This window comes from Armigeres subalbatus, chromosome 2 (genome assembly GCF_024139115.2).
Source record: "Armigeres subalbatus isolate Guangzhou_Male chromosome 2, GZ_Asu_2, whole genome shotgun sequence".
NCBI classification, from domain to species: domain Eukaryota; kingdom Metazoa; phylum Arthropoda; class Insecta; order Diptera; family Culicidae; genus Armigeres; species Armigeres subalbatus.
In genome coordinates this window covers 230,656,783-230,680,155 of record NC_085140.1, presented here as the reverse complement: position 1 = coordinate 230,680,155, position 23,373 = coordinate 230,656,783, and the positions used below count along the sequence as shown (strand labels likewise).

Genomic DNA, 23,373 nt, shown 5'->3' with positions numbered 1-23,373 from the left:
ACAACAGTTTTAGTTTTACGTGACTGTCATTAGGGTGACACAAAACTGTGCCAGTGTCTACTGTGCATAAAGATCGAAAGTGAAATATGCTGACAGATAAGATTATTGTGACAGCCAGGTGAGAGGAGTACTTAGAGAATTTGTTGAACGGTGCAAATTAAAGTGTATTTAGGAACATAATGGAAATAGTTCACGATGCTCAAGCTATGGAACCAACAATGCTGAACATTAAGTTAATGAAATTAAAAAGGCTCTTTAGTGAGTAAAGCAGGGAAGGACAAGAACCGACTGAGCTTCTATAACTTGGAAAAGAGCAGCTGCCACAATCAGTCTACCCAAATTATTGAGAAATTATGGGTGGATGAAGAAATGCCTACTGATTGGTTGGATGGCCTCATATGCTTCGTCTATAATAAAGGGCACAGACTAAGTAAAGTGTGCCAAATATATAGGAATTAACCTTCTGAACTTCTGAACAAAAATATTGTAAAAAAATACAAAAATAGATGGTTAGCCTGCGGATGGTTCTGGATAAGCTTTGAGGGTACAACTTGGAGGGACATCTGTTCATTGATTCCGAAGCAGAAAACAGATAAGAAGATAACTTCTGAACATGGTTTCTCGGCGAAAAATATAAGGTTAATATATGCAATGCTTGTTGGCTCGAAATCAAGTATTCGAATAGCGGACAAAGTGATAACCTGGTTTGTAATCTCAAATGCCCTCCTTAGCTGTGCGGTAAGACGCGCGGCTACAAAGCAAGACCATGCTGAGGGTGGCTGGGTTCGATTCCCGGTGCCAGTCTAGACAATTTTCGGATTGGAAATTGTCTCGAGAAATCGAAATCAGCTTTATAGCAACATCAAGTAATCAAGATTTGATCTCAAGCTAATAACTATAAATACGGACTGACGCATTCTTACGTTTACGTTTGAACCAAAAGAATACGAGATCCGGGTCATACTAGAGCGAGAAACAAGAAATAAATGGCTTAGAACAGGGATTTTCAAAGATGAAATTAAGACAGGAGATGGTTTCTTATGAAGGCGATCCGAGAATACGTGAATAACGCAATAACAATAAATCGTGGTTTGATAGCAAAATGCTATATGGACATGATTGATAGAAGAGATTGAAGAATGTGCTATTTGAAAGCAGTGATCAAGATCATGAGCAATTAGAGGAAATATTCCGTTTTCCATCTCACTGAACATATCTAGACCAACATTTGAAAAGGGCGAATCAGCCGAAATTTATTCCTTCTGATTCTTTGTCCACATATATAGTTATATATGTAGACGAAGAATCAGAAGGAATAAATTTTGGCTGTTACGCTCTTTTCGAATGTTCGTTTAGATAGATTCCTTTCAACGCGAATTAAAAACAATACAGCACCAATTTTATCGCTGTTTTTGGGAAACATGAGTGCTTAGTGCTGATAAAAATCACAAAAATAGGAAACAAATACAATTCACTTTCTTTGCTTTGTTTTACATAGGATGAATATAGAAGCTATGAGATAAAGTCCAAGAGCAGTAACCCTAATTTGTTATAGTCCGTAGCACATATGGTCGGGGAACTGTCAAATCACACCAAACGCCAATGAAAAATTTCCAATTTTTTTGGCAACGTTCTCAAGGTAACAAATTCAATTAATCACAAATCGCATCGGACATCGTTCAACGCCATAACTGAGAATTTCCTACAACAAATGTACAAGTCAGTGAAAAAGCCGCTTGGTGCGCTTTGGCTGAACCCCACCCATATTGGAATTTAAGTGACATGTTTGTGCACATTTCCGACAATGTTGCCTGTTATTGAAGCTATTATATCAATCAAACCCATATCATGAGTGTCGTTATTCAGTTCACGGCTTCTGTCCGGAACTGAAACCATGCATGGCCATGTTGTGAAAAATATGAAAAGTGCAAAATCTCGAGGATCATTATCGTATTATGCGATTCGTCTTGTTGAAAAAAATATGAAATTCTAGAATAGCAAAATAGGGGAAGTATATTTTAAATTGTTTCTGATATGGTTAGAAATATTTACCTATAACTTTTACAATATGCGAAGTTAAGCTTTTACGACAAATATAATTTAGCTACCTTTCAACAAACAAGGTACGATAAATTTATTTATTCAATTTATTTTTTACACAGAGATGGTATTCTCATTCTCGAAATAAAGGTGTAAGGGTATCAATGTACTGCGGTTGCTTACTGCGCCAGAATAAGAATCCACCAGAGTGTATGTAAATAAGAGTGGCGACATGTGCCGCATTTGACAGCTCTCCTGCTCGTTTGGAACACGATTTTGTATGGGAATGCCAGATGAATTTTGCTCCAATTCGGACAGTGTCGCCGCTCTTAATTGCATACACTCTGGAATCCACGACAAGTCAAATAGTACGGGAACCAAGGGTCTGTTCACAAATTACGTAACGCGTTTGGGGGGAGGGAAGAGATCCACCTTACGTTACACTTTGTTACTCTAAAATGTGGGGGACTGGGGAATCCGACTCGAAGAGCATGACAAAAACTGAATACAATTTTATCATATTTTGATATTTATAACTTATAAAATTATCTCTCGTATTCTGTTTAACAGCTGGAGGCATCTTAAAGAGTCCTTCGTCGGTGAATACCTGAAATGAGTTCGTGAGAGTCGATCTGTGAATGATCAAATGTTTACCCTTAGACAAATCATTGATGAATTCCGGTAGTACCAGTTTCAAACCTGCGAGTTACAATTAACCCGTTTGTTTAGTCTTGTCGCTGAGTGTATTTTGGGTAGTTTGGTGTCGTTTTAACTGGATACCCATTATGCTTTTGTTTTCTTTTGATATGGCAACATACACCACCACTGTGGATTGTGAATATTTTAATTTGTTTGTTTTTGAATTAAATTTTGTTCACATTGTTTTGTATAGGGTTTTGTTTTGTTGAATTTAAATTATAGTGCTTGTTTAAATAGGTAGGCCGTAGCGAGGGGGAGCAAGAGGTCAGAATAGAATATAAGGTTTTTTAATTTTGAAATATTTCTTCTTTTTGCTCATTTTGTCCATCCGAAATCCGAAGGGAAGTGGGAGTACTCTGCTCTAGGCCGCCCTGCCGGGGTGAATTGTATGAGGGGAAGCTCAGGGCTTTCAAAGTGGCAGACTCATCATCTGTTTATTTATTTAAAACAGTGAAATGAAATAAATCATGGCAAGTTATGCTAGAACATGGTTTACCAACAAAACTTAACCTTTGAACCTAGTTATGTACACTGATGGACGACGGTTTCGTGCAATACAGGCACAACTCGAAATCTGTAAATGTTCAGAAACGACGTTTCCATATTTTTAGGAATATTTCGAATTTCATTAATTTTCCTGCATGTTTCATGCTTGAACAAAACATTCGAAAAATCTATTAATTCGAGGGTTTATATCGATTCGTTTCGGGATGCGTAAGATTTGTATATACAAGAAGTTGATGAATTTGACGGGGAAATGTAGTAAATCGTTTGAATATAGGGGGCAATGGGGCACTGGAAAACGAAACAATAGCACGAAATTTGATTCAGAGTACGGTGCTGCAAATAGTTCAGTATACACGTAAACTTCGATATATCGTACATATCGATTTCAAGTTTGTACGTTATATCGAATTGTACGTTAAATCGAAGCATGAGTAATTATCCTTATTTTACAATACTTAAATGCCGTACTATCATGTAGTTTATGGGCGAATATTATTTTTTTATATGAGGCTCAGCTAGCAGTGTGAAACAGCTTTTCTTGTGAACAATTCCTACAAACTTGTTCGTTGCTATAAAAAATGACCCGAAGAATTGTATTCGTCATTTTATTTCTGTATAAAGTACATGAAATAAAAGGCTAAGAGGCACTGGAAACACAACGCTTGCTTTTCGTTGCACCTTTTGTTTCATTTATTGAGTATCCGCGATATTTAGTGGATTTAAACTAGGACACAATGTGGCACGTGACTAGCCAAATTGAATATTGTCATAGATATTTAATTATATACGCCAACAATATTCTGAAAAAAAAATCTGATATCACGGTAATTTTATTCAAAATTTCCGATGGAATTTCTAGAGAAGTTTCTGAATAAAAGTCTGAAGAATTTTATGATCTTTTCATCGGGAATTCCTTTGATATTTTTTTCAGAGATTCCTTTAGGAATTCTGTTTTCAATTAAGCCATCCAAAATACTTGAATTCTATCCGATATTTTGTAGGAAAAATACTTCCTTGAAGGTATTTTTAACAGAATGTTTGAAGGAAATTTTTAAGGAATTTTCAACGAAAAAGTCAAAGATTTCCTAAAGGGATTTGCCAACAAATTCCAAACGGCATTTCCAAACTATTTCTCAAAGGAATGCCTAAAAATCAAAAGAATTCTCCGAAGGATTTTCCGCTGGTATTACCGAAAAACATTCTAAAGGAATTTCCTCAGAAATGTTTAAAGAAATTATGGAAATTCTGAAGAAAACTCCAGAGGAATTATCGAAGATATTTCTGAAAGAGTTGCTGAGGAATCTAAGGAATATTCAAATTAATTTCCTGCAGAAAGATCTGTAAGATTTGCTGGAGTAAGCTCTAAATGAATTTCTGGAGGAAATCTCGATTTATTATTTTATTTTTATTAACGTCTCTTTTTAATTTAGAAATTAAATTTGACACTAACAGGAATTTCTGAAGAAATTTCTTAAGGTATTTGCGAAAGAATCTCCATAGGGATTTCCGGTGGATTCCTGAAGGAATTCTTAAACGAATTCCTTAAAAAATATATATAATGCAACTTCCGAAGAAATTCCTAAGCGAATTTTCAAAACCTTAATAATTTTCCGAAGGAATTTGTAAAGTAATTCCAGAACGAATCCCCACAGGAATTTTTGAAGGAATACCTGAAAGAATTACCAAAATATTTTCCATCCTTTGCTTCCTCTTCTTCCTTCCTTCCTTCTGTGGCTGTGCGGGCTAACCGGTGGTATCGCCGGGGTGGCTTGGAGATCTTCCTCGCTTCTTGCTTCGTTGCAACTCTAAGAAGGGCGATCAACTATCAGCGGAAACAATGCCGGATTAGACCGACTACGGAGCCAGGGAATTACGGCGGTTCTTGCTGGGGTTTTCAACGCAAAGACAGTAGGGTTGACCTCCTTTTCAGGTCATTGCCCTCGTCTCATAGTATCGACCCAATTACACCACCCTTTAATGGCTACTTAACGAAGGCTCTTTGTTGATGGGTTGGAAGACTATGGTGAGTGGTTGGATCCGGTCTTATATGGTGGTGGAGGCTAATCATGCCCTGCTCTACTGCAGTTGCTAAAGTACTGGGAAAACCTACGAGATGAGTTTTACCTGCCATTCACAAACTATTAACGCATTAGACTACATTTTCAAGAATTTCTCGGAAACACTCATCACATAACATAACCAAAACTTACAAATTCGTTTATAAATTCCCCAGGAGTTTCTTTTATTCTAGAAGTTTTTAGAAATTGATGGGATAATTTCTAAAAGTGTTGCTCAAGGCGTTTCCGAAGTAATTCTTGCAGGAATTTCTGGAGGTCTTAGGATTTTTTTGAAAGAAATTAAAGAAAGAATTCGATGTGAAAGTATTGACCTAATGGCTAAGGGAAATTCCGAAGGAATTCCTGGAAGAATTTTCTAAGGAATTGCTGGATTCAAGACATTCCTGGGGTAATTTTCAAAAGAATTTTTGGAGCCATTTGAGAATAAATTACTGGTACATTTTCCGAAAGAACAACTACCTGGGGCTCATTTTGAAGGAAATCCAGGAGAAATTCCAGATGGAACAATTCCAGAAGGAATTCTGGAAGGAGTTCCTGAAGGAATTCCTGTAGAAATCCAGGAATTTCCTTCGGAGATTCTTTTAGAAATTCCTTCAAAAATACCATTGGATATTCTTTGAAATATTCTTCCAGAAATTACTTTACGAATTCGCTTCGAAAATTTATTCAATTTTTTTAATCCCTTCCTGAATTCAATCAGATTTTTTTAAAGAATTAATTCGGAGATTCATTTTGAAACTCCTACGGAATTTCTCTACAAAATTCGCCAGAAATTATTTTGGGAGCTCCTCCAGGAATTTCCTCTAGGATTAATTTCAAAATAATCTGGTACACACTTCAAGCCTGGATCTACAATATCATTACTTTAATCACCGCGGGATTTCATTTAATTTTTCCGCTTTATTGTGTTTTCTTGGTGATAATGATAAATGCTGTTTCTGTTCATTATCACCGAGAAATGCCAATATAGCGGAAAAATTAAATAAATAAGCTGACTTAGGCCTGATAACAACCCGCCATCAATTCTGACTTTGACTAATATCAACTAGACATTTGTTCATAGAATATGCCTAAAACCTCATTAGCTCAATATCATTCAATCCCTCGGGAGAATTCTAAGGATAGTGCAAAGTCGGGAAAACAGTTATTAATGCAATCCCTAAATGAATGATTATAATAATTTAGTATATTATTTTGTAATAACTACCCAAATTAAAATTATTTTTCAAAGTGTACGTTATAACGGGGAAAAATGTACGCTATATCGAGTGACGTTATATCGAGTGTACGTTTTATCGGGGGTACGTTATATCGAAGATTACCTGTATATACATGACATTTACATCAAAATATCAACAGCAAATAAAAATGTTGAGTTGTACCAGTATTGCATAAAATCGTCGGTAAGTATTTGTCATGTTTTCTTAGTAGGCTGTCTGAATTCATACGAATGCTTGTTTACAACAGTTTAAAAGCCAACTGTACGCCCCCCTAAAACAATGATGACCCAAGGAGTGAAGTCTAATCATTGTAGCTAAGTCAAATCCAACAGTTCAACAACCATCAGTTAATGATTTAAACGGATCGATTGGTACGAGATGCGGCTGTTCTATGGCTTAATTGTGAAAGTTAAAATTTAATTCTCACAGTGCTGCAGGCCTGGCCGCTTTTATGTTTGAACTACATTTATGATGCGCTTCAAACATAAATATTGACAAAAAAGTAATAAACATGTCTTGGGATATTAGTGTGAGCTTTTTCTGAGGTTGTACCTATGGAGGTATTGGGAAGCATGTCCATCATACTATTTCTTTACGCAACGCTGATAGTACTCTACCCAGGCTTATTGAGCAATGTGGAGCCATGTAAATAACGTTTCATTGTTGGTTTTGGAGCATACTAAGTATTACTGACACGTTTCCGTCATTTTCGTTAAACATAAATGGCTCATCAACATAAATTTGATTTATCGTAGATTTATTCTTCGAGAAAAGCAATTTTCTGGCGTAGCAAGCAGTGACAATAAAGAGATACCTTTTTGGGCCAGTTTCACCCACTAGGCACTGGGATAGTTTCTTGTCTTGTAGAAAAAGACCAAATGCGCAGTGAGCAAAGTGGGTTGATTAGGTGGAAGACAACTTGCGGACCGTCCATAGACAGCGTGGTTGGCGACGCAATAGACCGAACTGAATGGCATACTGCAGAGGCCACTTCGATGTTAGTATTAATAAATTATAATAAAAAGTTATCATCGCAAAGTTTTAGAGTTATGTGACTACTCATTTGAGCTTTACGATATGAATATTAATATCAAACAAAATTGAAGGACCTAAATTTACTTAACTCTTTTGCAGTGCATGGAGTGAAATGAAATGAAAAGCACGTATACAATGCAGTATTGGAAATAACAAATTCTTCGAAATTCAAATCAAACTCAAATAAAATGAATCGGACTCATTGACATAATTGTAAATTGTGCATCATTTGGCACGCCCATTTGCATCATTACAGATGTCCTGTTGTGAGGAGCAGTGCATTAACGTGGTTCCGAAATAAAATAAAATTAACCTTACATGTGAAAACTATAAATGGCGTCTTGTTTTTTGTTCTATCAATGGAACGAAAAGATATTGCTGCACATATGTGAATGAGCTCAAGCGTGACGGTTTTCTGCAAAATCGCAGGAAATGGATTGCTTGAAGATCGAACTATGAGAACTATTTTTCAACACTGATGAAAAGTGCTCGGATAAGCCATGATATTTGATTTTGGTGAGATGACATCGTTGCAATCTTTAAACATGAATAACATTTACGAATGAATTGAGATTTAAAAGCAAAAGTTGAATAAAATAGAGAAATAATGATACCGAATATAGTGATTTGCCTTCTACTCACCGAATTGTTTAGCACTATTTAATATTGAAGCTCGCTGTTAAATGTTATTTGGCGTATTCCCTCGGACCCGTCTGTTTGCTAATGCTTATTTGTGTCATCGAACAGTTGTCGGATATCGAACCACGCAGTGAATCCTGTGCGTTATTTATTTGTTTTAATAAACTGTGTATTATTAAAGTGTCTTTTGTTTACTCGATTCCTAGCGACATGCAATAGAAACAAAGTTACGCTTATATCGTTAGTGGTTTTGTTCCCGTTGACAGCGTATGATATAGATTTATAAGGGTAGGTCAATATCTCATGCAATGTATCGCATTCACATGAGAGGGACAAACTTTCTTAGGATGTTTTCTTATTTCCAAATCCTTTTGGCGATTTATTTTCACAGCTAGTGCTTCGGTGGTACGTAATTGTGCAGGGAATTCTTCAAGAACGGATTAGAGCACTGGGAATGAGGGTGAAGGCGACTTATAGTAAAGTGTGCACTACCCTTCCAAGCACAGTTCGATTTTCTTCTAGACTGTCATGGTTTCCCTCACCCTATAGACGGATTTTTCTACTGACCAGTCCAGCTTATTGAACACACAACATTTGCACTTATTTCCACTCCTGTGGCCGTGACATGCTGATATGGGTTATGATGGAATTAAGAAGCACCTGGAAAAGAAAGAAGCGAAAGTTGTCTTTTAATGAAATTAAACGAGTGAGAACGTCATGCATTCAGCTATAGATAATTCAATGCCTAAATAGTCTGTATTAAAAATCCTTGGCATTTTCAAATTATAGGTTTGATAATTTTAAAAAAGCGCTATCCAGAAAGCATGTGGTTATAAATGAGGGAGGAGGGTTTTGAAAATGACAACGGAAACCATATGGGGAAGTTGGGGATGGGGGTTCGACGGCCAAACCACGTGGCTTGGCGTTTGAGTACTGTTCGTATATGCACTTTCTCGACTGGGAGCGAAACCTCCTTATTTTTTCGTATCATCGGAACTCAAAATTGAATTTAAATCCTTTCCTAAACGGAAAAGAATAGCTGAACATTGTTTATCTTTCCTTTCAATTATTTTTGTTTATGCAACTAATAAGAAAATCTGTTAATAGAATAGTCGAACTCTTTTTGAATTCAGCTTTTCTTAAAGTTCTACAGTTTCTCTTCGATTTTTTTTTCACTTTCGATTGTCACAAAGCTATTCTAAAGTTAACAAGGGATTTCTTGGTAGATATATTTAGAGCTTTGTCTTGCGTGCTGAAGTTAAAATGTAACAAAAATTTAATATTTACGAAAGAGAGCATGACCAAATAGAGCCTCTCTTTTACACATACGAACTATTCTCAAAGTGGTACTATAATTATTATGCTCAAAGTAGTGTTGGGAGAAACATTTCTTAAATAGCAATTACAATTTTCTATATTCTGATCAAAGATTGTTAAGAACACAAAAGAAATATGTACCATTAAACAATTAAAATGAGCTAATATTGTGACATGTTAGGTGAATTTGAATGCGTTGTTGAGAAGAATCGATGAAACATATTTCCATATGGAACCTCATTTTCATGATAACATTCATACTATTTAAACTCCCCAGTAAACGAGCATAGGAAGAACGATGGATAAAAAATAAGTAGATCTTCATTGTGCTGGATATTGCAATACCCTTAATTTATTCCCGGGCGGAGGGGCGTTCCGCCTTTATGTGTTGCTTCGCTTCTGCCCCATGTTCTGTGGCTGGATTCCATCTTCATCTATGCGGAGGCACGGTAGTTGAGATGGGAGCATTATATAGATGGTATCAAATTTATTTGCCAGCCTCATGCCTACAGCGAATGCCACGATCACAATGGGCAGAGACAAGAACAAGGTCATCGAAAAATCCAATATCATAAGACGCACTCATATTTGTGCTTGGAATGCTTAATCTTGTGGGTAAATTTGGTGACTATTGATTGTCCTCAATTTGAAATCAGGTTGAAGCAGCTTGGTGCAACATCCTCATTGTAAGTTGATTATAATTTGCAGGTATTTATCGTAGAAATGCAGAAACCACACGTTAAACGAATACAATGTTGAAGGCTTATGCGAAGAAAATGAAATTATCTGCATAGTGACATCATATACAGCGACTGGAAGTCTATGCAATAATAGATGCCAACCAAAAGACGACGACCGATGGCTTCATCCTGGCCTTGTACATAAACTGCTAACACATTTCTTACATTAAAATTCCCAGCATGGTTCTTTTACAAGCTCGAATAAGAAAGTGAGTCGAACTTCTGGAGCCGAACTAGACGTTATTATACACAAGGATAACGATTTTTTCAACTTGCATTCCAGCACCAAACTGATTTTTTGCCCTTTTCGTTTACGAAGGATCACTCCAAAAACGATTTTTTAATAGGAGGTATACAGACTTAAAGCCGTAGAATTATATGTCATAGTCAGCTCGCCGAACTGAAGGTATGCCTGTGTGTCATCAATTATTTTGACAAGTAATCTTAACCGATTTGCTCGCATTTTTCTATAATCATGTCAGGCTGTTGCTGATTCCACTACCAGTACTCGCACGGGCAGATGCAAACATCTATAAAAAATTGGGCATAAACCAGTGGTCCCCAGCATGCTTACTATCAAGGGCCGCATTGAAATTTTGAACTGTTGAAGCGGGCTGCAGTATATTTTCAATATTTGTTTTTTTATTTCAAGCAGAATTTTAAAGCATTGTACAAAATCTATATAAATAAAAATGAGTTTAGGTTCCCTTCCTGACGATCTAACTCACGAATGGGTTGACTGATTTGCAAATTTTCCGACCTAATCGATTCATCTTGGGAGCCGTAAGGTTTGTATATGCAAAGAGTTGGTGAATTTGACGGGGAAAGGTAAGAAATCTATAGAATACAACTTTGATTAGTGGTTAAGGAAAACGAAACAATAGCACGGAACTTGATCTAGATTGCGGTGCTGCAAATAGTTTGGTACTTATATGACATATGCAACACAAGCATCCGGGCGAAGCTGGGTATTTTTCGCAAGTTTTGTTGTTTTTTTCCTGTTATTTTATTATGTCCGGGCTTGGTGGTCATATGGTTACCGCTTCTGCCTCATACGCAGGAGGTCGTGGGTTCAATCCCAGGCCCATTCCATTCCTCCTACTTTGTATCTTTTCATATATTTCTCATGTTCTAGCAATCGCTAGAACTGGAGATGGGCTTTCATACCGTTTCCATCTTCTATCCCTATACCTACAACTTGATTAGTTCTAGCAGGTAACTGTTAGAATTCGAAATGAGCGAAAAAGTTCGTTTCGGCATCTAATTAGAATACTACACCACCCTTTCATAACTATCACATTGGCAACCCGTTAACCAAGACGAACCTCTGCCATAAAACCTTAGCCCCAAGATTCCAATAAAATTCCGCAGGAACTCGTGGCGAGTGCAGAGGTGTTCTCGGCTTGCAGTGGGCGAGTGACTGCATCATCAATTCCTTCCCATCCCCGATGACCGTGAGGACGTGGCCAGCGCCGTTATCGACTATCCAAAAATACTAGAGCTCTCGGACTGTGCACATTGAGGTTGGAGAGCAAATCCCATGCTTCCATCCATTGGTTCCCTGTGCAATTGCGATTGTTCTGATCGATCACGGAGTAGCAACTACGAAATGCACGGTCATCATCCTCATGCTCATGCTCATGCTCATGTTATTTTTTTGAATAAGGACATTTCGACATTGTTGTTCCAAAAGAGCGAAAGTCGCAAACGTAAACATTGATTTCTTCTGCTGATTTCAGGAAGATTAGAGACTTCTGGTGGTATTTTCCACTTCCGTTCGATAGAAGGCGCGGAGCGCCACCAGTTCCAAGTGGTTGTTAGCTGGGTGCGGTCCTAGTTGTTCTGGAATTTGCATGAAAAGGCATTGTTTACGTTTGCGACTGCTCTTTCAGACTTGACAAGAGAAAATTCTTCTGCAACTCCATCTTTTCGGTTCAGTTGGCAGAAAGTATTCTACACTACATATTTTTTTTAATGATCATATCTAACATTTGAAAAGGGCGTAACAGCCAAAATTTATTTCTTCTGATTCTTTGTCTACATATATAGCTACATATGTGGACGAAGTATCAGAAGGATTCAATTTTGGCTGTTACGCCCTTTTCAAATGTTGGTCTAGATATAACCTTATGCATTAAAACGTCGCGTGTCGCGCAAATAACGACAGCATGTTTCAAAAATATTTTCGGAGCCAGGTGAAACATGCCAGCAATGTTATGAAAACTCATATGTGAATATGTACGTTATGTGGAAGATATTGATTAGGAAAATGTATTGGAGGTAACCACTTTCCCTTCGATGGGACTCGAACCCATGACCCAACAGTACGCTAGACTGGTGCTTTAACCAACTAAGCTACGAAGGACCTCCGTCGGCCTTCGCAACCTAGCGGCTACTGAACGAGCTCGAGATTCCCAAATTGGACGCATAGTCAAATCACTCGCAATCCATTTCTCAAGCCAATACTTCCACATGTGTATTGTACACATCCACATTAGAGGAGCGTGAGTATTTAGAATATCTGGCGGCTATACACATTCTTCATCAGCAACGGTACTGACCAAGTGAGGTTGTGTAAGCTATTTGCCAGTCGGTCGTCTGGCAAATGAGTTTTCATAACATTGTAAATTAACGTCCAAGTCGGGTGGTTTAATCCCCGGAAATAGGCAATTACCTTTGATTGAACTGAACTTGAGTTGCGTGCTCTTGCCTACGCAATGCGGTCGGGTCTGAGCTTGACGACCGACTGGCAAATAGCTTACACAACCTCACTTGGTCAGTACCGTTGCTGATGAAGAATGTGTATAGCCGCCAGACATTCTAAATACTCACGCTCCTCTAATGTGGATGTGTACAATACACATGTGGAAGTATTGGCTTGAGAAATGGATTGCGAGTGATTTGACTATGCGTCCAATTTGGGAATCTCGAGCTCGTTCAGTAGCCGCTAGGTTGCGAAGGCCGACGGAGGTCCTTCGTAGCTTAGTTGGTTAAAGCACCAGTCTAGCGTACTGTTGGGTCATGGGTTCGAGTCCCATCGAAGGGAAAGTGGTTACCTCCAATACATTTTCCTAATCAATATCTTCCACATAACGTACATATTCACATATGAGTTTTCATAACATTGTAAATTAACGTCCAAGTCGGGTGGTTTAATCCCCGGAAATAGGCAATTACCTTTGATTGAACTGATGCCAGCAATGTTGAATAGAAATCGAGTAAATCTGAATTTCGAGCATTGTTTTCATTTTTGCCTATCAATTGAATTTTCTAAAACCTTTTCTTCAACAATATAGGAGTTTGAAAAAATCTTGATTTCGTTCAATATTTTTCGTAGTTTAAAACACGATGACATGATAGTTGATAATTTCCGGTTTTTCCTGGAATTAATAATCTAGCAATGAAGAAATGAAAATTCCATCCAGCCGTTTTCGAGTTATGCGGATTATAGAAGATGATGATGGCACGATTCATGATTTCTATATGGTGTTTTAACAATATAATGGTACATACTTACAGAATTCCCAAATGCAACGAAAAAAAAATGGGCATAATGAAAAGCTTCTAGGGGGGTCCCGTAGCGTAGTTGGCTACACGTTCGCCTTACAAGCGAATGGTCATGGGTTCGATTCCCAGCCCCTCCACCAAACCCTCGTCAGTCGCCAGATGCGCAGCCTATACGGTGGCGTATTGGGGAGCGCTCTTACCGTTACCACTGCCTGATGACGACTGACAAATTGTTCTTCTCGGAGGCATTCCTCCAACGTACCCGGATAAATGGCAACCGAACAATGCAACGATCATTGGATTCACGACACGGACAAATGGACACAATGGACTCACTGTGAGATGGACCAGCAACGACAACAACAATGAATAATGGAAAAATTTAAAAATAGATTCTGTGTGAATTCTGGCAGCAGAATACCACAGTGGATTCCGGCACAGTAGCGGTTAAGTAACACAGAGTGCCTACCAAATAAAAAAGAAAGGAATGAAAAGCTTCTCTTGTCATGAAATACTTAACAATAGGCCACATGTAGTGTATTCTCTGAAATACTTCACGGGCCGCAGGAAGAGGCTTGGAGGGCCACATTTGGCCCGCGGGCTGCACGTTGGGGATCACTGGCATAAACCTACGAGAAACTTGATACTAGCATCGACATGCCAAGTCGGTCGCATGGTTTACGTTAATCCGTTAACGCCCAACACCGCCTTTAGACGGAGTCATTTGTTTTTTTTCTTTTTATGTAATTTATTAATTGTTCAGATTTTAAAAAGTATTTAATGTCGATCAATAATATAAACTTCACTATTTAATAGAAGGCTGTGGTGGTGAATGATACACTCTAAAATATTTATCCAACTTCTCATACGGAAAATAAAAAAAAATAACCTTGAAAATTTGAAAATTGCAATAAGTTATCATTAAATGAGAATTTTCATCTAAATATGTTGAAAAATCAAAAAAAGATTAAGGGCCAATTTCTTCACCTCCGCTTAACTCTTAAGCGATGCTTACCCCTACTCTTGAAAATGGTCTAAAGCCTAAGCGGAGGTGAAGAAATCGACCCTAATAGGTTTAAAAAAATATTTTATTGGATAAAAATAACGAATAAGGAAATTCTGAAAAATCAAAATGTAATATAGATTAAATCTCTAATTTAAAAAAATAATTGCCCAAAATGTGTTTAGATTTAGACCTGTGCCCCCCGCCGCCGGTGGTTTTAGCCACGCCGCTGCCGCCGACTATTTTGAGTCGGCGCGCCGCCGATCATAATTTTGCCACGCCGTGCCGATGACTAATGACAATAAACAAATCAATTAACTTGAGTCTAGTAAAGTGCGAGACACTGAAGATGACCTTGTTACGGGCGAAATACGTATATGTAAAGCAATAATACGTGGTTCATTTTATTGCAGTAGTACTAAACTCGTCTTATGATAGTTCATAAATGTTGTTAAGATGGAACTCGTCAGAATTCAATTTAATATTTCAAGTTTTCTTTGTTTTTTAATTTGTGCTATTAGGACAGTTGATTTATTTGACAAACCAGTTTAGCAAAACAATTAAATCCCTGCTGTGAATGCTAGTCCAGTTTTTTTGTTCAGTATAACCGATTTTTATTTTGAAATCTATTTTTGAATATGATTGACGAATCCTTTAGGTATTACAACAATGTACATTCAGCGAACACTAATCTGTCTAATTGAACATGAAAAGTAACGCTAACTATTATTATTCCTAACACTATCAATTCTTCTTTTGTACCAACCACTATTACATGTAAAATCTAAACAATGGGAAAACTTATTGAACGCGGCACACACTTTATAAACTTTATATTTCCTTGTAAATTCCTCAAGATATTCCCCCGGAAAGATTCCTATAAAACCTTAGAAAAATACTTTAGAAATGTTTCCCGAAAATTCCTGCAGAAATTCCTTTACAGATTTCTTCAGATAATCCTTCACGATTTTTTTCGGAAATTCCTTATGCATACGAAAAAATGTTTCAGGAATTCCTACGACAATTTTTCTAGGAATTTCTTCGGAGACTTCTTAGGGAATTTCTAAAAGACTTCCCAGAAGAATTCTTAAATGAATTTTCAGAAGAATCCAGAAAGTAATTTCTGATGGATTTTGTGAAGGAATTTCCAGAGTAATTCCTAGATTTCTCCAGGAACTCCATCGGAATTTTTCCCAGCAATTTACTCCAGAATTCAATTGGAGATTCGTCCATCAATTCCCTCAAAAGTTGTATCAAGGAGTTAGCTTAGCTTTGACTGACTACACATAGCTATGGTTGCTACTCCATGATTGATCAGAATCAGTGAAATTGCACAAAGAAGCAACTGAATGATTGACTGGGATTGTTTAAGCATTCTCAGTGTGCAAGTTTCAGTGACTCAAATGTTCAAATGATCAATAACGGCGCCGGCCACGTCCTTGTAGTCAGTTAGGAAGAGGGAAGGAATATTAGTAGGTAGTTTTTGCTATTTAAAGACCGTGTTTATCTCTGCGTCTCCACAAAAACCACAGGAAGGATTATTAGTTAGTCGGTAGGTATCGTAGGATCTGGATTCACTTGGATAAGCGATACGACCGTGCGATTCTTTATACACAATGATTTTAACCAACCTTAAGGACATAGTTGGAAGAGTACCACGATGGCCGCCAATATGGCACCGGACCCTCCACGGGCCAACCCCACACCTCCCGCACTCCTCTCCTACCAACATTCGAATGCATCGAACAGCATCGAACAAAAGTTTAATATTCAAATTACTAACCTGCTCACAGCATATTTATTCACTTCCCGTGATAATGAGCATGTTTATCCAAAGAGTCTTATGCATTTCGGCTCGAATAGTATCATAAATCAGCAGTTTCGTGCCAATTTATTAGCCGTTCGCGATTTGGTGGGCTTATCACTGCACTTCACTTCTTCTCAAAGGGCACTGAAAAAATCAAGTTTTCACTCACTTCTCCGCACATGAGGAGCCCGAAATGTTGATGGAATGCAAATTAAACATCACTTTTCGAAATCAGTCACTTGTTCAAACCGAAAACTTAATATAAACTGCTATTTTTGCCCGAAAAAAACGATTAAAAACTGATCGCGGAGCGAATGTAAACAACGGCACCGGCAGCAGCAAACTAATAATTAGGGTAGCTCAAAAAATAATTTTGCTCCGCCACGCTCAGTCGATTGTGATTTATAATTTGGGTGTCATCCGATGGTTTGGGCTGGTTTGAATAGAGGCTTACCGTGCACAAGTCGTTTCAGGTTTGTATGACAGTTTATATGGCGAGGTTGAATGTAACATTATTCTGATTGTGGTGCTTCGTCATTGGGCCCTGGCGAGGGGGGAGACCATATGACTGGATGAAATATTCAAGGGCTTCAGCTCCATAGACAATCCATATTGAATGGTCGTTCCAATAGTTGCGAGTCGATTTTAATCGAGGTTGCGAATCTTTAGCATGATAATTAGGCTCCTCAGAAGGCATCAGTGAAACGTGCAATTCAACAAAATACCCAGAATTTGTCTGTGATATCTATCGCACCAGGGGCAGATACTGCTAGTCTAGTCTAGTCTACACTATCGCACCAGTGGCAGATGCTTCATACAAAAAGTGTGACATGGGGGTGAGTGGGGTATAAAATGCTATTTTTGCGTTATACGTAATCAATGGATCTTTCCTGCGGTGCGGTTTTCTTTCAGTAAAGTCCCTGGAATGTTGCTTTCAGCTATGTGGGTTCTCTTTTCGCCAGCGTATGGAGGGGAGGCACTGTAGCCAGTGTAGTAAAAGGTTTAGTTTCCATACTAGTTTTCATACAAACTTGAACCGGCATGCGCTCAACCACTTTTTGTTCAAATCGGTTTTTGGAGGACACCCGGAGCATGGGACGGAATCGAGTGAGCGTGGTGATGCTGGGTCGTTTTTTGAAACACCCTACTAATATTCTTTGTTTTTTTTTAATACGACACCAATACTACTTCAGTATATGACAGTTTTTATTGTACAAATACTTTCAAAGCTTTGTTTTGGTACTCAACCCACCTTCACCTTAACTCGACCGCAAAAAGCAGAACAATTTAACTACCTGCACACCGAGCAGGAACACGATCAAACGCATATCAATTGATTTACTTTTCGACCGCACAAAGTATTACGATACCAGATCTTTCGACCGGAGCAAAGCCCAATACATGCGGCGCATGAGCCATCGAACACAAAATAGATATTTTATTATTTTTCCGACGACTAAAACACGTACTACACTTGCTTGCTCGATTGCTCTGACCGACCGATCGTTTTTCTTCCCGCACAAAGCCGATCGCTCTGCTTACTGGAGAAACACGACTATACAGGAAACAAATTTTCACTTTCTGATTAATTTACTCTTCCACACAAAGCAGCACAAAATGTCGGTGACCGGCCGATCATTTTGCCTTCCGCGCAAAGCAGAACTAAATTTCGCGAAGCGATCGGCCGCGCTTTGCTTACTGGAGAAACACGACTGAACAGGAAACAAATTTTCACTTTCTACCTCAAGAGTTGTCTCAAGGAGTTGTACATAAACTCCTCCGGAAACGAATTCCAGAAAGTCTTTCGGATTTTTTTTCATTTGTTCCTCGAAAGTTCCCTCAGGAATTGGTTCTGAATTTCCTTCACACATTCCCTCAGAAATTTGTTTGGGAAAACCTTGGGAAAATCGTTAATTCCTTCAGAAATTATTCCAAGAACTTTTTTTGGAATTCCTTGCGAAGTTTTAAAACGAAATTTCCTTAAGAATTCCTGAATTTCAAAGTAACTCCTGAAGAAACTTCCGACAGTCTTAGATTTCTTCGAAAATTCCTTTGGACATTTCGTCAAGACTTTGTTCGGAAATTCGGATATACCTTAGGACAGCGGTTCTCAACCTTTTTGTTGATAGGTACCCCTTCGAGCTTTTACATTCATTGAGGTACCCCCTATTTTTTTCGCTGTAAAAATAAATAAGCATAACGCACAAGTATGAAAAAAGGATCTGAAAACTAACGGGACATATGGCACTCCAAAAATTTGTCTGAAATTTTTGCTGTTCCATAAAGCTTTCCAATTCAAATAAAGTTTATGCATACTCGAAGGACTTTTTGAAGCTTCTGAGCCTTTAAAAAATAGGCCTCCAGACCTCTTGAAAGTAGACTGCTTCCGTGCTTCTTGAAAGGTTGCTTTCGAAAAGAGGTTTCAGAGGCTCTTAGAAGAAAGCTTCAGAGCATTTTGCAGTCTCTTGGAAGGAGGCTTCCGAGCCTGTTGGAAGGAGGCTTCCGAGCCTGTTGGAAGGAGGCTTCCGAGCCTCTTGGAAGGAGGCTTCCGAGCCTCTTGGAAGGAGGCTTCCGAGCCTCTTGGAAGGAGGCTTCCGAGCCTCTTGGAAGCAGTGTTGGGAAATGTACAGTAAAACAATGTGATTATGCGAATGTTTACATTTTATCCGGTCAAATTTCACGCACCGCACAAACCGAAACAGTTTTCCAAAAAAAAATGTACGCCTCATTGTGACATTTCTTTTGCTGATGAGGCAAATTGTTTGTTTGCTGCTGCCTGCTGCTGCGTGAGAGTCGAGCCGTCGGTACAGTCAGCAGATTTCTTGTTTCGGTTCGTGCGCAGCGCAAACAGAACAGAATCGAGTTTAATTGCCTGTGGTGCAAAGCCTAGAAAGAATGCTAGCCGTTGGTACTAATTCATTAGTTCTAGTCTCTAAAATGAGCAAGGAGTAAAGAAATAATCATTTACCACAAAAAAACGGTCATACGCCGTGAAATGAGCGTACAGAAACATTAATTGTGGGGAGAGAAAATAATAAAATCATGTGCTGACTGTCGTCTGCTTGGTCGTGGCTGCTGCTGTGGCTGCCGTGTTTTTGTTTTTCTTTTACTTCGTGGCAGATTGAATGATAAAAAGAAATGTCAACCGTTCCCGTCCCTGCTTGGAAGGAGGCTTCCGAGCCTCTTGGAAGGAGGCTTCCGAGCCTCTTGGAAGGAGGCTTCCGAGCCTCTTGGAAGGAGGCTTCCGAGCCTCTTGGAAGGAGGATTCCGAGCCTCTTGGAAGGAGGCTTCCGAGCCTCTTGGAAGGAGGCTTCCGAGCCTCTTGGAAGGAGGCTTCCGAGCCTCTTGGAAGGAGGCTTCCGAGCCTCTTGGAAGGAGGCTTTGAGCCTCTTGGAAGGAGGCTTGAGCCTCTTGGAAGGAGGTTCCCGAGCCTCTTGGAAGGATGCTTCCGAGCCTCTTGGAAGGAGGCTTCCGAGCCTCTTGGAAGGAGGCTTGAGCCTCTTGGAAGGAGGCTTCTGAGCCTCTTGGTAGGAGGCCTGAGCCTCTTGGTAGGAGGCTTCTGAGCCTCTTGGAAGGAGGCTTCTGAGCCTCTTGGAAGGAGGCTTCCAGGCCTCTTGGAAGGAGGCTTCCTGAGCCTCTTGGAAGGAGGCCTGAGCCTCTTGGAAGGAGGCTTCCGAGCCTCTTGGAAGGAGGCTTCCGAGCCTCTTGGAAGGAGGCTTCCGAGCCTCTTGGAAGGAGGCTTCCGAGCCTCTTGGAAGGAGGCTTCCGAGCCTCTTGGAAGGAGGCTTCCGAGCCTCTTGGAAGGAGGGAGGTTTCCGAGCCTCGTAAAAGGAGGCTAGCAAGTCTATTGAAAGGAGACTTGCGAGTCTATTGAAAGGAAGCTTGCGAGTCTCTTGAAAGGATTTGATTCACTGATTCACTGATCGCCATGCATATTTTGTTCAATATAATGTTTTGGAATGAAAATTACACAATTATCAATAAGTGTTTATTGGAATTGTAATACATCCGCCATTACACATGATTGTCCGAGGTACCCCCTGAGGCCAGCGAAGGTACCCCCAGGGGTACATGTACCCCAGGTTGAGAACCGCTGCCTTAGGAAAATCCATCGCAAATTCCTTTTGAAATATCTGCGGAAAATGTTTTAAAAGTTTCCTCGGAAATTGTTTCAGAATTCCTCCAAAAATTCTCTTAAAACTGCTTCAGAAATTCATTTACGGATTACTTTGGAAATATCTCTCAGCTTTGGAAATTTCGGGTAATCCTTTGAAAATCTTTCCAAGCATTGACAAAACTAGATCGTTGATTCGTTCAGTCGCCCTGTGCGGCTATGAATCATGGATGATAAAAGATGCAGACTATCGAATTCTCAAAATGTTTGAGTGAAAAATACTGCGTTCAATACTTGGAGGCGTGGTGGAAAATGGTAAATGGCACAGACCTAGGATAGGATGTGACAATTGAATTGCGACTGCCTTGTTGTTTCCTCAGTCGAGGTGGCTAGTGCTTCCGTCATTTTCATCCAATCAGCAACCGGTACGATTTTGACAGGAAATTAGTAAGATTTTCAATGACTAATTGGCACATTTTTGTTTTTATTATTATTTTTATTTGTGAGGTTTTCGGCCCTGGGCCGGTTCACCTCGTATTGGCACATCCCTGGCTCCGGGGTAGACAAGAATTCCCTCCCATTTTTTCAAGGATCTCTTTTAAAATTGCATTTGGGATGCATTCGGAAACTATGTTAGGAATTACTTTGATTTCTTAAAAGATTCCCACTGATTTATTTTCGGGAATTCCTTCAGTTCCCAAAGTGCTTCCGGAAATTCCTCCAAAATTGTAGCCGGATATGCGTTCAGGAATTCCCTCGGAAAGTCCTTTAGAAAATTCTTAGAATAAATTCCTGCAGAAATATTCTATGGTTTTACTAAAGGAATTTCCCAAAACGAACCAGAATGAATTTTAGAAAGAATACCTATATGAAATTCTGCAGAAATTCTCACAGGATTTTACACAGAAAATTCCTAATGAAATTTCCTTTAGAAATGCCTGTAGGATTTTCAAAAAATAATCCTGGATTCCTCTAGAAATTTCTTCATGAACTCGACCAAGAACTTTTTTTTATCATATTTAACAAAATTTCAGGAAAAAAGTCTGTCTGTCAGTCTTACTCAACTAGTATTTATTTTCAGTTATGTTGAGCAATCAGAACCAATTTTCAAATCGAATGATTGACGGAGGTGTATTTTCCCATATATTTTGGCTGAGATCCTCATACAAATTTGAAATCAAATGCGCCAGCTTATGCAACAAGCGATTGAGCTGAAATTTTGAGAGATTGATTTTCTCACCAAAAGACACAATCCTGGGGGGTGCCCCGTAGAATTCGACAACTTTGTATTTCCTGGGCCAGTCTATTGATTTGTGCATACAAGAACGCGAAGTACGGAATAAACTGTCCATTGTGGCTGTCATTAGTGGATTCTGTCCCATATGTCCTTCCAGGATCCAGGAGTCACGGCAGGTGAACGAAGTAGCACTGGAAATTCTCTACAAAAAAAATGCAGCCACTCAAACATTGCCCAATTGTATGTAACTCAAAGAATAGTAGTTCGAAATTTTCTGAAATTTAGATATATTGAGAAGTAAAACGACTGGAATGTATTGAAAAAAGTTATTATCAAATGAGTTCTGTGACACCGAAATCTCATTCTCAACACTGCTCAGTAGTGCTCAGGAGTCAGGAGTCACGAAAAGTGAAGCAGGATTTATTGTTAAAATTTGATTAATCAAAATCAGAGAATAACAAAATAGTGTTAATTTAAATAACATTTTGAAATCATTTCGATTAGTGTCGCCGGTAACTGACTATTTCGAATGTGCTGTTTGATGATCGGCAAACTTGTCTTCAACTGTCTAAGACGAGTTTAGTACTTTCCATTGAATTCCACCACGATTTGTTATCTGATTCGAATAGCATAGAAGGCCTGAATAAATCGTAGATGTAGTTACAGACATAAATATATCCACGGTCAATAAAGAATCTGCCAAATACTAAAGGCGCACGCTTACACCAAAAAGTGTCATTTCCCCGAAAATAAAATTTCTCCAAAAATGTCATTTTTGTTGATTTTCGAAATTAACATTTCCCTAGAATGTCATTGAGTTCAGTGCGTGTTGGCTCTTGTTTCGGACGGCCGTACGATCGCGCGATTTGACGAAATTTTGAGATTTGCATTGCGCGGCCGGTAGTAAAGTTAATTAGTTCAGTGCGTGTTGGCTCTTGTTTCGAACGGCCGAACGATCGCGCGATTTGCCGAAATTTTGTGTTTTGCATTGCGCGGCCGGTAATAAAGCTAATTAGTTCAGTGCGTGTTGGCTCTTGTTTCAAACGGCCGAACGATCGCGCGATTTGCCGAAATTTTGTGTTTGGCATTGCGCGGCCGGTAGTAAAGTTAATTAGTTCAGTGCGTGTTGACTCTTGTTTCGGACGGCCGAACAATCGCGCGACTTGTCGAGATTTTGTGTTTTGCATTGCGCGGCCGGTAATAAAGCTAATTAGTTCAGTGCGTGTTGGCTCTTGTTTCGGACGGCCGTACGATCGCGCGATTTGACGAAATTTTGAGATTTGCATTGCGCGGCCGGTAGTAAAGTTAATTAGTTCAGTGCGTGTTGGCTCTTGTTTCGGACGGCCGAACGATCACGCGATTTGCCGAAATTTTGAGATTTGCATTGCGCGGCCGGTAATAAAGCTAATTAGATCAGTGCGTGTTGGCTC

General features: G+C 39.0%; 1 protein-coding gene across 5 annotated transcripts in view; it reads right to left on the bottom strand.

Annotated features, from left to right (window-relative positions):
• The window catches only part of LOC134211868 (trichohyalin), a 122,508-nt gene that overhangs the window by 87,547 nt on the left and 11,588 nt on the right, over positions 1-23,373 (bottom strand). For 4 of the 5 annotated variants that reach the window (XM_062689220.1, XM_062689221.1, XM_062689222.1 and 1 more), the window contains exon 2: positions 8,222-8,878. The gene's annotated coding sequence lies outside the window, so the exon portion shown is untranslated. The remainder of the gene's footprint in view (positions 1-8,221; positions 8,879-23,373) is intronic. The other variant, XM_062689219.1, reaches the window with a different exon arrangement.